Source organism: Scophthalmus maximus, chromosome 22 (assembly GCF_022379125.1).
Source record: "Scophthalmus maximus strain ysfricsl-2021 chromosome 22, ASM2237912v1, whole genome shotgun sequence".
In the NCBI taxonomy this organism is placed as follows: Eukaryota; Metazoa; Chordata; class Actinopteri; order Pleuronectiformes; family Scophthalmidae; genus Scophthalmus; species Scophthalmus maximus.
In genome coordinates, this window is record NC_061536.1 from 5,319,798 (window position 1) to 5,334,132 (window position 14,335).

At 44.8% G+C, this 14,335-nt stretch overlaps 1 protein-coding gene across 3 annotated transcripts in view; it reads left to right on the forward strand.

The window, feature by feature from the left end:
- The window catches only part of elmo1 (engulfment and cell motility 1 (ced-12 homolog, C. elegans)), a 93,146-nt gene that overhangs the window by 15,187 nt on the left and 63,624 nt on the right, over nt 1-14,335 (forward strand). For 2 of the 3 annotated variants that reach the window (XM_035620102.2, XM_035620104.2), the window contains exon 1: nt 8,304-8,536. The exons of the other annotated variant lie outside the window; for it this stretch is intronic. The gene's annotated coding sequence lies outside the window, so the exon portion shown is untranslated. Of the gene's footprint in view, nt 1-8,303; nt 8,537-14,335 lie in introns of those variants that run through there. 3 annotated transcript variants of the gene reach the window in all.

Here is a 14,335-nt window from a genome sequence, read left to right on the forward strand (position 1 = left end):
AGCAAAAAAAACAGACCGTCCTGGTCAACCTGCCAAACTTGAGGCTTAAAAAAGGGGAGGTCACAAACCAATTGGTGACGTCACGGTGGACTGGGATTGTGGTCAATTATTCAACTCATACAAGTGCTATGTGATAACTTAAAACCTTTACTGCACAACCGCTGAGAATGGACTTTAATATTCATGGATAATGGATTTTTAACAAGTCTTCTTTTCTTGAAAGCACTAACACATTGAACGCACTTGTTATTTCTCAACTTATAGACAGTTGCGGTATAAACAATGTAAGGTAAGGTGCTCTGAAATATGAAATCTAAATTTTAAACACAGAAAATCAAAAATGGACAACTTTCAATATGTAGTATAAGTATACAAAAATATGTAATTGACATATTGTACGGGGGTTCTAGCAGCATTTCCCACCTTGGTCGCATGTGCTCCACATCTCGCAGACGTCTGAACTGTGAACCCGGCTGCACACGGCACGTCTGCTCATTTCGCAAAGAAGGTTGTTTAATAAGACTTGCACCATAACACATGCACCCAGTAATTACCATATTCTGCCATACTGCCAGTGCTGTGGGGCAGAGAAGTTCTCTTTTTGTCTGCAAAATGAGTGAAACTAAGCCTTTAGCTACAGCATTGTTCTTGCATAATCGCCACAGCTTTATTCTGGGACTTAAACACCACTCATGCTTGGTCGGCAGAGTGCACTGCTCTTTTTGTGTGTGTGCGTGTGTGTGTGTGTCTGTGTGTGTGAGTAACTTCCTGTTGCACCTGCTATGGTTTTCAATTAGCACACGGGCCGTACCAACTCCATCTCCCCATGAATGGTTTTAATCCAGTCGAGCGATTGGAAGATCCCTCAAGAGCCGCCGTTCGTTTAGCTGCGATGTGATAACCGCCGTCTGTCTTTTATGAATGAGATGCTCCAAAGAGGAGAATATAAAAGGCTGTCTCATGTCTGTTGTCTTTTTGCTCGCGCATCCGCTTGTGGTTGTGTGCCCATCTTTTCCATAATAACCTTTTGTGGGGGACTTTTTTTTTTCCGCCTGCCGTCTGGGGTGTAATTTTAGCCCTTTGAGGAAGTGAAGAGACTTCTTCTTTTATTGCTAAACTTCTGGTAAAAGTGGAAGACACTTGACCCAACTGAACTGGATGTAAGGGACCAGTTAAAACATTAAGTGAATGAGTGTGGATTTTTTTTTAAAGCTTTATTTTGACCCTTTTTGAAACATTTTTTGGAGTGGAAAGTGATTTGATTTTCCAACCGCTGCCTTTGTAAGGATTATTTTTCATTCCTGTAACTGAGCTTGCATGAGCCAGACAAGCAGGCCTGTGGTGGATAGAAGCTGCCTGTCATGATGCTGTGTAGGAGAGTTATTGATTCGCCCCGCTGTAACATGGTTTGATTAGTTACACAATGTGGAAACCGGAACAAGTCATAATGTAACGTATGTGTATTTGAAAATGACGGCCCGGGTTTATAACTGTCAGTGTTTGTATAGACAATAGGCAGTTTATGTTTATGCGATTGTTTGCCGCCTCTGAAATGCGCTCGCTCGGAATGAGAGGGGGTGGGTGTGACGGAACTGCTCAGATGCGCTCTCTCTGCAAGAGTAGTCAAGGTCACTATATGATGGAGGCGTTATTCTGCTTGTGTATTAAGAATGCAGTGCTATCCCCCCCCCCCCCCCCCACACACACACACATCGCAGTTAGACAATGGGACCATAGACCTGTTTCCATGACTTCCCTCTCTGACCAACCAAAAAGCACCATTCATCCCCGCCTCACTCACGTGACCTGGCATGGTTTTTGTGTGGTCCATACCCATGCACACACACCCCCCCCCCCCCCCCCCCCCCCCCCCCCCGCACAGAAACGGTACAGATAGGGGTCCAGTGAACTTTTGCAGGATGGCTCCTTCCTTGAAGCACTGCCCCAGAGGCTGCAGTCATTGTTGTCTGCAGTGTTCAGTGGGGTGGGGGGGGGTTGGGGGGGGGGGGGTGTTACTCTGGTCAACCCATCCCCCGTCACTCCCCCAACTCTTCGCTGCTTTGAAGAATTGCACTTTGATGTGTCTCTACATCACAGACTGTTGTCTTCGGAAACAAGGCACGCTTTTGTTCCATTTGCATTCGTTTGACTCTCCTCTGAGCTTCCTCCATTTTTTTTTTAAGCACAAGTTGGGATATTTCATGATTTCACAAAAATTTACTTAAAGTTAAGGAAAAAAGATGGAAAAGTTTTAGTACAGGTACAGGCTAAAATCCAGTGTGGGCCCTGAGGCAAGGACCTTCATGATACCTGTCTACCTCTGATATAATTGCAACCGGTTATTGTAAGTCACTTTGGACAAATGCCTCGGCTAAATGAATATAATGTAAAGTGTAAAAATAAGTCGTGGACTTATGGAGGGGTTATGAGTCAGACTACTGGCTGGGTACAATTACTTATTTTCCCCACCAGTTGCCAGGCAACTAGTCTCTCCTACTTTTTTTTGTACGGATTAAATAAATGAGATTTAACAAGTCAATTATTGAACAAACAGATATGGGAGTGATATAGATCTTTTTTCATCAAACTCTCTGCAAGGAAGCTAATGAGCAGTATTTTTTTTTTAAATGAGGAACAATTTATACTTTTGTTTTATGTGTGGCTAAATTCTTTGCTACAAATAGTGCACCACTGTAAAAAGACAGCCAGACACATTGTAATGTTCAGGATTCATGAGAACATCCAAGGATTCAGACACAAGCCTCTTTCAGTTTGGGGAATAGTTTTTTTTTTCCGTTGTTAGCTGGAATCCTTTCCTGGGTTCTTCTGTTTCAATAATCATTTGTAAGAAATGTCTTTATAAAATAACATATCAGGGTAAATGTATACCAAATTAAATGCTCGGTTCAATCCCTGCCGTGGTCTGCACGATGATTATATCCATACGCTGCTGCTGTTTTTGAGTATTACTGGCTCCAGTCTGTTCCCCTTTATACGCCCCGGCTCTTCTTTCCAGCTCCATCTGAATGGTCCAGCTATGTAAGTTGATTACACCGAAGACCCCGCGGGCCTGCAGCCAGACCAGCCACTATGGAGTCTGCAGAGAACGCGCATAGCATAGCTGACATTTTTATCTCCCTAACCCGCGTCTTTCCTCTCGGTTAAGCTGAGGTAATTTAAGGCTTAGAAACCGCTGTTATCAGCCTCAGAATTTAATCTGGGGTCCGTTTAAAAAAAAATTTGGACGAGTGGTGGAGTTTTCAGACATTTTTTTTTTTGGGGGGGGGGGGGGGGGGGGGGGGGGGGGGGGGGATTGTGATGGTGCTGTCTTCCATGGTAACTCCAGCTTTGTTCACGATGCAGTAAATCCTTATTCCTAAGGTTCTCAGCCCGCTCACCACTAAAAAAGATACTAATGTCTATTTGCATATTGCACGAGTCAGCATGCACCCAACATGGCACAATGTTTGCAGCAATCGCCGCCATGTTTCCAGCTGCTGCAGAAATTTACTGGGATCGGTCAACTCTCGAAGATTATTTGATCAGACAGTGTTTCTATAATTCAGTCCACCTATATGTGTCAGTTGGGGATAAATACTCGGTGAAGAGTGGGTGTTTGACCTGTATAGGCTGTTTCCTACAGGGCTGAGAGCAGAAGGTCACACTGCCAGTGACTCACTAAGCCTGTGGGCTCTCTCTCTCTCGCTCGCGCTCTCACACACATGCACTCGCACACTGGATATACAGGCTTTATAAGGACATTCATTGACATAATGTGTCCCATATCCCCTCATCATAACCTTAACAGTCACAACTAAATGCCTTAACCCAACCCTCACCTTTACCCTAACCTAAGCCTAAAACCAAGTCTTAACCATCAAACAGCCATTTGAAGTTGTGAGGACCAATCTCCCTCTCAATGATAGAGGCACACACACACACACACACACACACACACACACACACACACACACACACCCCAACACTTTTCCTATCTGTCTGTGAAAAGGCTTCCAGGGTAAACACCTAATTGTGCTTTTCTGTTTTTAAGCTCTCACTCTCGACCTTGATGTTGACTGATATTGAGTTACGTAATGGGGGAGGATGGCATGTTATTTTTAAATCTAAAGAGAGAAAGATAATGTGTGCGCGAACAGTGCGCACAGCCTATTGTGTTTTAGTTACTTAGCGAGGCAATGGAGGAAAAAATAGAACGCGTAATCGTCACCTTACATAATGCTCTTGAATACACATGCTTAAAGTGCACAGGATTAAAATACACACGCTGGGGTATTTTAATGGTACAGGTAATGTGTCACGAGCACTTACATATCCCGAAAATATCACGAGTTCAGACCGATTGGGGAACAGCGATGAGCCTCATTTGAGAACATCGTGTCGCCGCGTCTGCCGTAAACGTCCAAATGCATTCAGACAAACATCCTAATGAATTCAGACATGATTTTGATAATGAGATAATGGCAACTGGCTTTTTTTAAAGGTATGTATTAATGATCCGTGGTGGCTGTGGCCACTCTTGTTTTCCTGATATATAATCAGGTCACTTTGCCTGTTCCACAGTCTGTGTTCTCAGGGACTGAGTCTTTTTTCTAACACGGTCTGTCTATGCTCACCTGTCTCATTATGAACGTAAAAGAATGGTTTGGCATCTCTGGAAAATTAAATGTATCCGCTTACTCTCGCTTGAGTGTTTGGAGGGAAGATTGATACGATTTTTGTTTTTTATGTAATCAATTACAGAGGATAATAAGAGGATACTTCAAAAACCCGTAGGCAGTGAGACCCAATCAACTGTTAACTTGACATTTCATGTAGTGAGACCCAGGAGTGTTTGGTTCAATTAGGTAGCTGCTGTTTGCTGTAGCGGGTTGGGTCCCTATTAACTTTGCCTCCTTGGTTTTCACTGCAGCCTGAGACCGGTCTGTTTCTTCATTTTTTTCATGTGTGTCCAAGACGTTCAAGAGAGGAAATGAATGTCACATGTCATATACAAATCCTGTTTCTGTCAAACTCAAGTTCTCATTCTGCTTTCTTTTGAAATGCCATCTATCTAATAAAATCATGCTTAACTGATGGTTTTGATGGTTTGCAGCATATGCTGCTGCTGCTGATGATGATGATGATGACGATGATCTGGACTCCAAGATGTAATTCAGTGTAGATCATCTGCCCAGTACGGAATGGCCGCCTGTTACATCATATGAGCCATGATGATTTCATTACACGTTTTCCCCCTGTAGATCTTCTCCAGTGCAGACTTCCTCATTAGACCCTAATAGTAGGAAATCTGCCTGTCTGTCCTGTTCAATGTGGGAATACTGGGACTCTGTATTTCTGCAGGCTGGAAGCTTGTGTTTAATCCTTTGCATATAAACAGCAAGCATACAGGTGGTTGTTTTGTGAGAGGGGAGAGAGTTTCCCGTTCGGTTTTTAGAGCTTGGGTTTGTTCTGGGATGCAGGATGTTGTGTGATCATGCACGCCTACTCATGAGGTGTTGTTCAGAGAGATGATGTGCAGTTTGGATGCTAAAAGTGTGGCCAGGATTTCTGCCGTCCTCACAGACCCCCGCAGTGCATGTTGAAATACACGGATCATAACCACTTGAGTTCGACGGTTTACAAGGAAGGCACGTTACTCCTCTCCAAGTGGAATACATTTCAATGTGCTTTTTGAATAATAGACGATCCCCCCAGGTGCGGAATTATCTTTGACTTACAGCGCAACCTCCTCTGCGAGCTGACTGTGGGAATGTGCAAATTCGTTTCATGTTTGGGGAAAAAAATGGGAACGGGGAGGTTATGAAACACTAATCGTCTGAGTTAAATCAACAGCCGCGTGTCATTCTTCAAAATCTGCATTTGCAACTGGGTTTTTATCGAGATTTGGGCTGTTGTCACTGATTAATAAACCTCTTATAAATACTTCTGGTTTGCAACTGAGAACGGCTTGAGTAAAAAAAAAAAAATACACTTAATTTTCAAAGTACAAAATGCAAGTTCTGGAAATCAAGCCGGCTCTAGAATGAGACTCCATAGCAAACCACTCTGCTCCTTACGTGGCGTTCGCTGCCTCAGATGATGTAGGAATCGGGAGCTTGCGAGCCTGTGTCAGCCGTAGCAATAAAAGCTCGTATTTTCTTGAGGCCTAGTGGCGAGGAGCAGTCGTAGACCTGTACACGTTCACAGAATCCGCTTTGCACTGAAGTCCGGATATTTCCCTGAAATCTTTTGGGGGCTGTATGTGAGAATGCAAATGTCCACCAATATTACTCCAGACATTTTCCTGGAACTTTTCCTTCCACCCCTCGCGGGGAAGAGGCTTAATGTGAGAATACAGCAGGGGAAATTCACAGCGAGCAAGTTTGCTGATGTCTGCATACTTATCGTCAAGTCCATCTGCCTCCTGCGCGTTCTACCCAGACGCCACAGAATGTCCAAGAAATGTTCCCGTCGGCGTGAACGCGACCGACTCGGACCGTCTGCCGCCGCGTTCGTCATATGTGAAAGGCACACTCCGGATAATGCCCGGACCCAATTTTTCCAGTCGTTTTCCTTAGTTCACGTCAACTCAAAGCTGTAGCTGTCCAAAAACCCCTGGCCGACTACATTCCTGCTTTGGTTCACCTTCTAATATACGACACTCCAATGTCCTACATGCTCTTCTGTACACGACTGTCTCACTGGTGCCTTATTCATAAAATGATTGCCTTCAAATCATTGCCACAGTAGCATACAAGACTGTTTTGCCAGCCAATAATAACTGATCCTTCATATTTTTGGTATAATTATGTCTCTTTTGCTGAATAGCTACTGATTGGAACGACAAACAGATGAAGACAATTTAGAACCTCAGACATCCTGATGCTACTAGGTTTTTCGCGGTTCCAGAAGAGACTTGTTACTCGGTTCTTATCACCCACTCATTACCCATAGTTTTTTTTTTCGTGCTGTCGGCAGTTTAATCCCTTTTTCATAGAAAACCACAGCTGTGGTCACCTCGAGTTCTCGTCCGTCGCAGTAGAAGAAACGCGCTTTTTCCTGCAAAACCCTGTGAAGCTCCTCCGTCCATACGCTGGATAACGTTAGTTCCAGCTGTTCACATTTGAATTCAGGGGAGATTACTAAATACACCGCTTCGTCTCGCATGTTCCCCTGACATAGAAGTGAGATCAGGAGCTTCAGTGGCTTTCGTAATAGAGAAGTGTTCCGCCCCCGAAGCACTGCGAGAGCGGCCTTGGGAGGGAGTGCAGGAGGTGGCGGATGAACCGGGGTGAAATTTTTTAAATGACGACAGACACGATGCAGCATCCTGGAAGGGGTCAGTCGGGATGGGGGAGCATATGGAGTCAGGATATCCTTGAGGGAGCTGAGATAGTTTGGATAGATTAGGAAAGCTTTGTCATGGAGTCCCGAGTGAGCCCGCTGACTCAGCACTGTTCGCTCCGTTCAAGTTTCCCTGACAGACGCGCGTGCGTGCGTGCGTGCGTGCGTGCGTGCGTGCGTGCGTGCGTGCGTGCGTGCGTGCGTGTGTTGCCTGCACAAATCTTTTTCACGGAGCGGAGTCATTAGTGACAGAGGTCCTCTTAAGTTTGGCTCCGACTAAACGACTAACCACCAAGGCCGCCCGTCTTCTCTCTCGACAACATAAAACTCAACAAGGATGTATGTTCCTATTAGCTCGCCTTGTTTACACTGGTGCTGCTGCCTTGATTTGTTTCGCCACCTGCACACCTCGTCTTTCTCGAGGCTCCACGGGAGTTTGAGTCAGAAACTCGCACGAAGCAAGGCTGACCTCAGCCTGGGTGGAGTAAACATCTGTTTTTGTGCGACACTTGCACAGCTGGTGTGTTGGGCTCTCAGCCTGAGATGAAGACGTCGATGTCATCGCTCGGCACGGGGCAGGAACTGTTTCCCTTAGTCTCTTCATGATCAGTCTTTTTCTCACTCTGCTGGCACTTGTTGTAGGCGGACACGTACGAGATATTCATGAGATTTGATTGCCATTGGTTGATCAAAATCTCATAAATATCTCATAAATGTCCACCTTCTGCATCCCTGTGAGGTACTAGAAGAAGAAGGTGGACACTTAAGACATATGGATGAGATCAGATTGCCATTGGTTGATCTTTCTTTACCTTTGTATGTTAACTCTAGACGTGTCTTCTTCTTGCTGTCACCTTAACTTTGAATTTTGCCGCTTCTTTTTTCTCCGCCTGACGGGCCCGTTTCCTCTTTTCTCGACAAACGCCTACTTCCTTCTTCTGCCCGTCTCTCGCTCTCTCTCTCTCTCAGCACTCTCTTGGTCGCGCTTTTGCCCGAGGCGAAGCAGTGCACAGGCTGTTGTCAAATCTTAGCGTGTAGCTTATGATGCTGAAGGCACTTCACCCGCAGGCAGACTAAACTTGCTCACGGGGGGAAAAAAGCGTCCTCCTCCATCTTCTTTTAGTCTATCGCACAAGAAACGGGTTAATTGGGAGAGAAACTACTGGGCTGCTTGGTTTGTCAAGTTTTCCGGGTGAGTCCGCACATCTTCATGGTGTTTTATTTTGCTTCACGTTGCTCCTTCTTCATGCCTCCACAGGATGCGAGTAGGCCTCTGGGCGCGGCTCTTTGCAATGTGCCTCCTTTTCGTCACCAGTGGGCACGGACGTTGTGGTTAGATGTTTGCAGTCTGGAGTAAAAGAAATGTATTTTCATATACTGTACATGCTTGTTGGCTGATCTGAGATCTGCGACACTGCACTGACATGTCAAAGAAGGGATATGGTTTTTATTTTAAGACGGTCGAGTTTTGTGGCCCCGTGCTTTTGGTGGGATGGAAATGTGGTGTCAGTAGTTTATGATTTTTGAAATGGATGAAGGGAGCATACTTACACAGCTGATAAATCTGCTGTGTTGGAAAGTAATTACTTGGCAGTATGGGGGTTCCTTCACAATACACATTATGGATTAGTTGTGTGTCTCCAGGCCTAATTTTGCCTTGGTGCCCCCCCCCCCCCGTCAGATATCTACTTTTGTGGGGGGGTTTTGTGTCCTTGTCTCTAAACTTTCCAATGTTTTGATTATCTGCGTTTGCAGAATGCCATCCAAGTACCTCTAATTGTGTCTGAGTCACTTGTTTACCTCAAATTGCTGGCTTGCTCTGCTTGCAACGCGCTGTTTAGGCCGGCCTCGTACCTTGTTCGCTGCAGTGAGATGCTTCGCCCGTTCTCCTGTGTGTGCAGATTTAAGACACAAGGACGCACACACAGTCGAACACACCGTACACGTGCTCTGTATATGCGGAAGGGTTGACTCTGTGTCCCCATCTCGGGCCTCATGCCCATGCGGGAGGTGGGTTGTTGGCTGCTGTAGAGAGTTGTTACGAGTTGCTGGCGTCGACTTTTGACAGGATATCCTGGTTACTGAGGTGTAGTGAGAACGAGGGCGGTTCTGTCACAAGAAGGCGCCTGCTGAGAGGCCCAGCATGAGCCGCACAGGAGAGGAGTCGCAGCGACTGGAAAGATGCTGTTCCGAGTTCATACAAAAAAATATCTGGTCTTTTAGTTGTTTGTTTTTTTGTGAGTATCTGTTGCTGCATCTCTGAGCCTCTCAGAGTTTGGCACTTCCTTTCTTGGCTGAATCTCGAAGCCATATTTCTAAACCCTGACCCCAGCCGTCCCCCTTTCCCTCCTGTCTTCCTCCTTTATTTGTAGCTTTTTGTCTTGCAGCCAGCGGCTTCCTGTGTGTGTGTGTGTGTGTGTGTGTGTGTGTGTGTGTGTGTGTGTGTGTGTGTGTGTGTGTGTGTGTGTGTGTGTGTGTGTGTGTGTGTGTGTGTGTGTGTGTGTGTGTGTGTGTGTGTGTGTGTGTGTGTGTGTGTGTGTGTGTGTGTGTGTGTGTGTGTGTGCGCGTGCGCCTGTTTTGGGGAAGTGGGCATATCACAGTAGCATTCTTAATTTCATTTCCACGCATTCTTTCTGTCAGGTTTTGTTTTTTTCTTTTTGGCACTCTGGTGTGTTTTTGGGTTCATGTATCAGCGTTACTTCTACCCCAGTTGTTAGTGTGTGCAGTGTCAGCGTTGAAAAGACGGTGTAGGAGCTTAACAAATTTCATGAGATAGAAGTTACTATTCAATAAGTAACTTAAAAATTGAACAATCAAATTAAAAGTTAACCATCCAAGGTGGACCTTTTTAGATAACATTACTTGTTGAAATATATTGTGTTTAAAATCAGTATTTCTGAGAAAAAACACACACTGTTGAATATTAGCTTAAGTGTGTGAGGTTTGTGTATTTCGGTCAGGCATACACCTCTCCTCTAGGCTGTAACATGACCATCGTGTGGCTCGTGTGTGTGTGTGTGTGTGTGTGTGTGTGTGTGTGTGTGTGTGTGTGTGTGATGGCGTCACGCTTGGAGCAACAATAACTCGTGGTTCTCTGCACCCTGTCAGTGGTCTTTTGTCTCAGCTCTCAGATAATGAATGGTGCTCTTTTTTTCTTCTTTTCTGGACACACACAAACAGACTCGCATGCACTCTCACACACACACACACACACACACACACACACACACACACACACACACACACACACACGCACACACACAGGCCCCTGCGGCGAGGTGGGCCCTTTGTTGAGGCATCAGATGTAGAGCTACAATGGGTCCTTTTGAAGTCCACCCCAGTGCATAGGTTAATACAGACACACCCACACATGGATGTCAGCATATATGTCTGTTGAGGTATGGAGTTTCTTTTTTCCAATTTTTATTCAAGAGCATGCGGCTTTTCATTTTGAGAGCATTATTTGGTCATTTCCCGTTGAGATTTTGCAGTGCTGTCCCTCAGAACCCTGCCCTCCCTTTCAAACAGACTCTGCTCCAGCTCAAAATGGTTTGTCAGATGTGCTGTTGCTACACAAACGATCCATTTTTCAGTTTGAGTCCATTTCCTCGTTTGCATATGCGATTCGCCAAACTTTTACTCTCAGATTTCTGCCTTCCCTCGTGGATTTTTGTAAAACGACCCTGTCAAAATTGTGGATTTAGTGGTGAAGTTGCATAACAACTGAATACCCCCTGCCTCACCTTCGATGTGTAAGTTCCTCTCTAGAGCCAGTGATTGGTTTGTCCGATCTGGGCTATTGTAGAGGCATGGCGGTGCAACATGGTGGACCCACTCCTCATGTTGACCTAAAGGGGCTTATACCAACATAATGAAAAAAGATTCTTTGTTTTCAGCTGATTATACACAAATGATATAGATATTATATTCTATATCTGCCAATAGAGCCCCCTTAATCCTACACACTGGTGCTTTGTGGTAGGATTTATTGGACATATCCAGACATTTTCCAGATCTTTTCTTTTTGGAAATTGTCCAAGTTAGTCCATGTGAGAATATAAAATCTCCACGGGAAGACCCAGGCGCCAGCATTCTTCTGGAATCCCAAAATTGTCCTGCTGACGAGATCACGTCCGACGATCTCCTGCTGTGAACGGCAAACTCCATACATTTTCCAGCGTTCGTGGCTGAAAACGACTTCAGTTACTTGTTCCCTAATAAACAGACAACTGAGTCCACACATCATGTGTGAAAATGACGTTGGGAGAGCCCACGGCACATCACAAAGTGGTGTGTGTTGTATGTATCAGGCCGTGCACAGTGCCAATGTAATGCAAACGCCAGAGGTCATCACCCAAAACTTTTGTAATAAGTGTGAGGTTCACCAAGGTTGGATTGTCTGTGAAAATCTGCTGCCTCACGCTCTCTCCCACCATTAGGGTTCTTCCTAAAAGGTCCCAGAAGGAGCTGGCTGGAGAGGCCGCGCTTTACTTAGATCTTGTTCCCCTTGATATCCATGGCCACAGTCTCATCATGTCTCTGAAACAATATTGCTTATTACTTGTATACACAGCTCTGGATAAATTCTTAATTTCTCTACCAGTTTTGCTTTACGAAGCGCTGCATCTAGCGACTTTTTCTAACCCTCTTAGTTTTTTCTCTTTTTTCTGTCCTCTTGCTTGTATAACTTTTGCTGTTTTGCCCCCGTCCCTCCTCACTTGCTCTGCTTTGACCCTTTACTGTGATCTATTTTGACGGTCATTATTTCATGGTAATGTCATGTCTTTCTTCTCACCCCTTCTAGCTTTTCTCACCTTCATCACCCCATCACTTCTCTCTTTCTTCCTTCTCCCTCCTCCCTCTACGGATGATGTGACCCCTCAGATTACTCATCATGAATTATTGAGGTGAAACCCAGTACTCCTGCACTGCCCAACAAATCACAGGACCTCTCTCCTCCCTCCTCCTCTCTGATTCCTCTCCTCTTACCCTGTCTCCCCGGTTTATTGATGTTTTTGTTCTTTAATTTCGACCTCTGGCAGCAGATCAGGTCGCAGGTTTCTGAGGGTAACATGAGTTTCAGCTTATGTCCACTCTTTTGCAGCTAATCCTAAAGAATTATGGCTACTGTAACCCAGCCGCACATACCTCTCTGGTTACAGCAGGTGGGCAAGTGTGTGAAGACACACACACCTACACACATGCACACACACACACACACACACATACGCAATACCTTGCTGGACTTGAGTTCAGTTTGACCAGTGGTTTGATGGTTTTGGCAGAATTTGATCACATAAAGTAGGTGCCACTAAAACCAACAGAAGGGTCATAAGTGTGTGTCCAACCGGTGAAGGGAGATAGTGTGGAGTCTATTTAATATTCTCCTTTGCATGATTGAAGTTCTTTTTTTTTTTTATTAGATTCTGGAAAATAATTTGTTCTGTGGAGAGAGAAACTTGACAAGAAAGAGCGGAGAGGTGGACGGGAGCACAAGACATCAAATGCAAAAGAGGAGAGGAAGCAGGGCAGAAGGTGTTCTTCTGAAAATGGAAAAGACGGAGCTCTGTGTGCCATTAGCTTGTTTAACCCTCCGGCGGAGTGAAAAAATAAACTCACACTCAACGGAACCAGGTTGCATCAAATCACATTCTCTGACGTGATGAGTTCTGACGGCAGCGAGCTCGATAACAAGATCCCGTTTACAGTGTGAAGAGGCTGCGATCAGGTGCCAGAGCGACAGATTGAGAATTGATAGACAACCTGCCAGACGACGGTAAACACTCGCGACGACAGGTGAACACACCTGAGGAAAAGTCCTGGTGTGAAAGCCTCGTTTCTCAGAAGCTGTTCCCCTGGAGCAACTTCGTGTCGATTGCAAGAAAAACATGTTGACCAAATGAGTGCTGGACCATTTGCAGCCCTGCTCATGTTGTCCTGGTGTGTTGAGCCGCTGTGTCTCTCAATTACATCTGAGCCCATTTTCAAGGGATTTAGGGGTGTGTGTGTGTGTGTGTGTGTGTGTGTTCAATCAATAAGCCTCAAGGCCGTCCATCTCTGAGTCATCTAGTTCTCAGAAGATGATGACAAGGTGCTTGGAATACACACTAAAGATACAAACGCGTGCACACACACACACACACACACACACACACACACACACACACACACACCGTCGTTACCGTAAAACCGAATACAAATCCACAGTCGAAAGGACAGTGACTCCATCAACTTTCCTCTGTCCACGTTAAAGGATTATTCCTGTATTTTACATTTTGTGTGTCATTTATTATTCTTCTGTTGGTTATGACAGTATTGTCCTCACTGAATTAATTATTGAAGTACAGGAACATTGTAGCATCACCACAACAAACAAATTGTTTTATTCACATTATCAAAACCACATTATTTAGAGATGAAGCTGTCAAAGTTGGACCAGTCAGAAATTGGCCTTTCAATTCTGGATTTAGTTTATAATGGACTGTTTAAGTATTGATCTTATCATTTCCCCTGCGTTCTCTCTTCTAAATGAGATTGGCTAACCTGGGGGTTTGTTTAAAACCCGTCTGAACATCTTGCTCATGTTTCTTTTTGTTCCTGCACAAATGTCTTCACCAAATGTCAAGACAATCCATTCAATAGCTGCCGAGAGATTTTCATCAAAGCCACAAACGGAGGAAAGGTCAGAATTTCATGGCAATTCCTTTTGATAGTTGTTGAGATATATCAGGCCTAGTGTTGGACCAACAAACAGCTTCGGCGTGTCTCCAGGTTTGACCCATTTTAAGATTGGAAGCTTCAGCGAGTAACAAGAAGGATGATAATCTGTACATGTAGAAGATGACTGATAGGCTATTGTCTGACGACTGAATGAATTACATATTCACACATTCTGTGCATATGTACATACGCTTTGTATTGTGAGATTATTTTATTCTGACATGGAATAAACAGGATGGTGCTGCTGATATTCCTTAAAAAAAAATTCTGC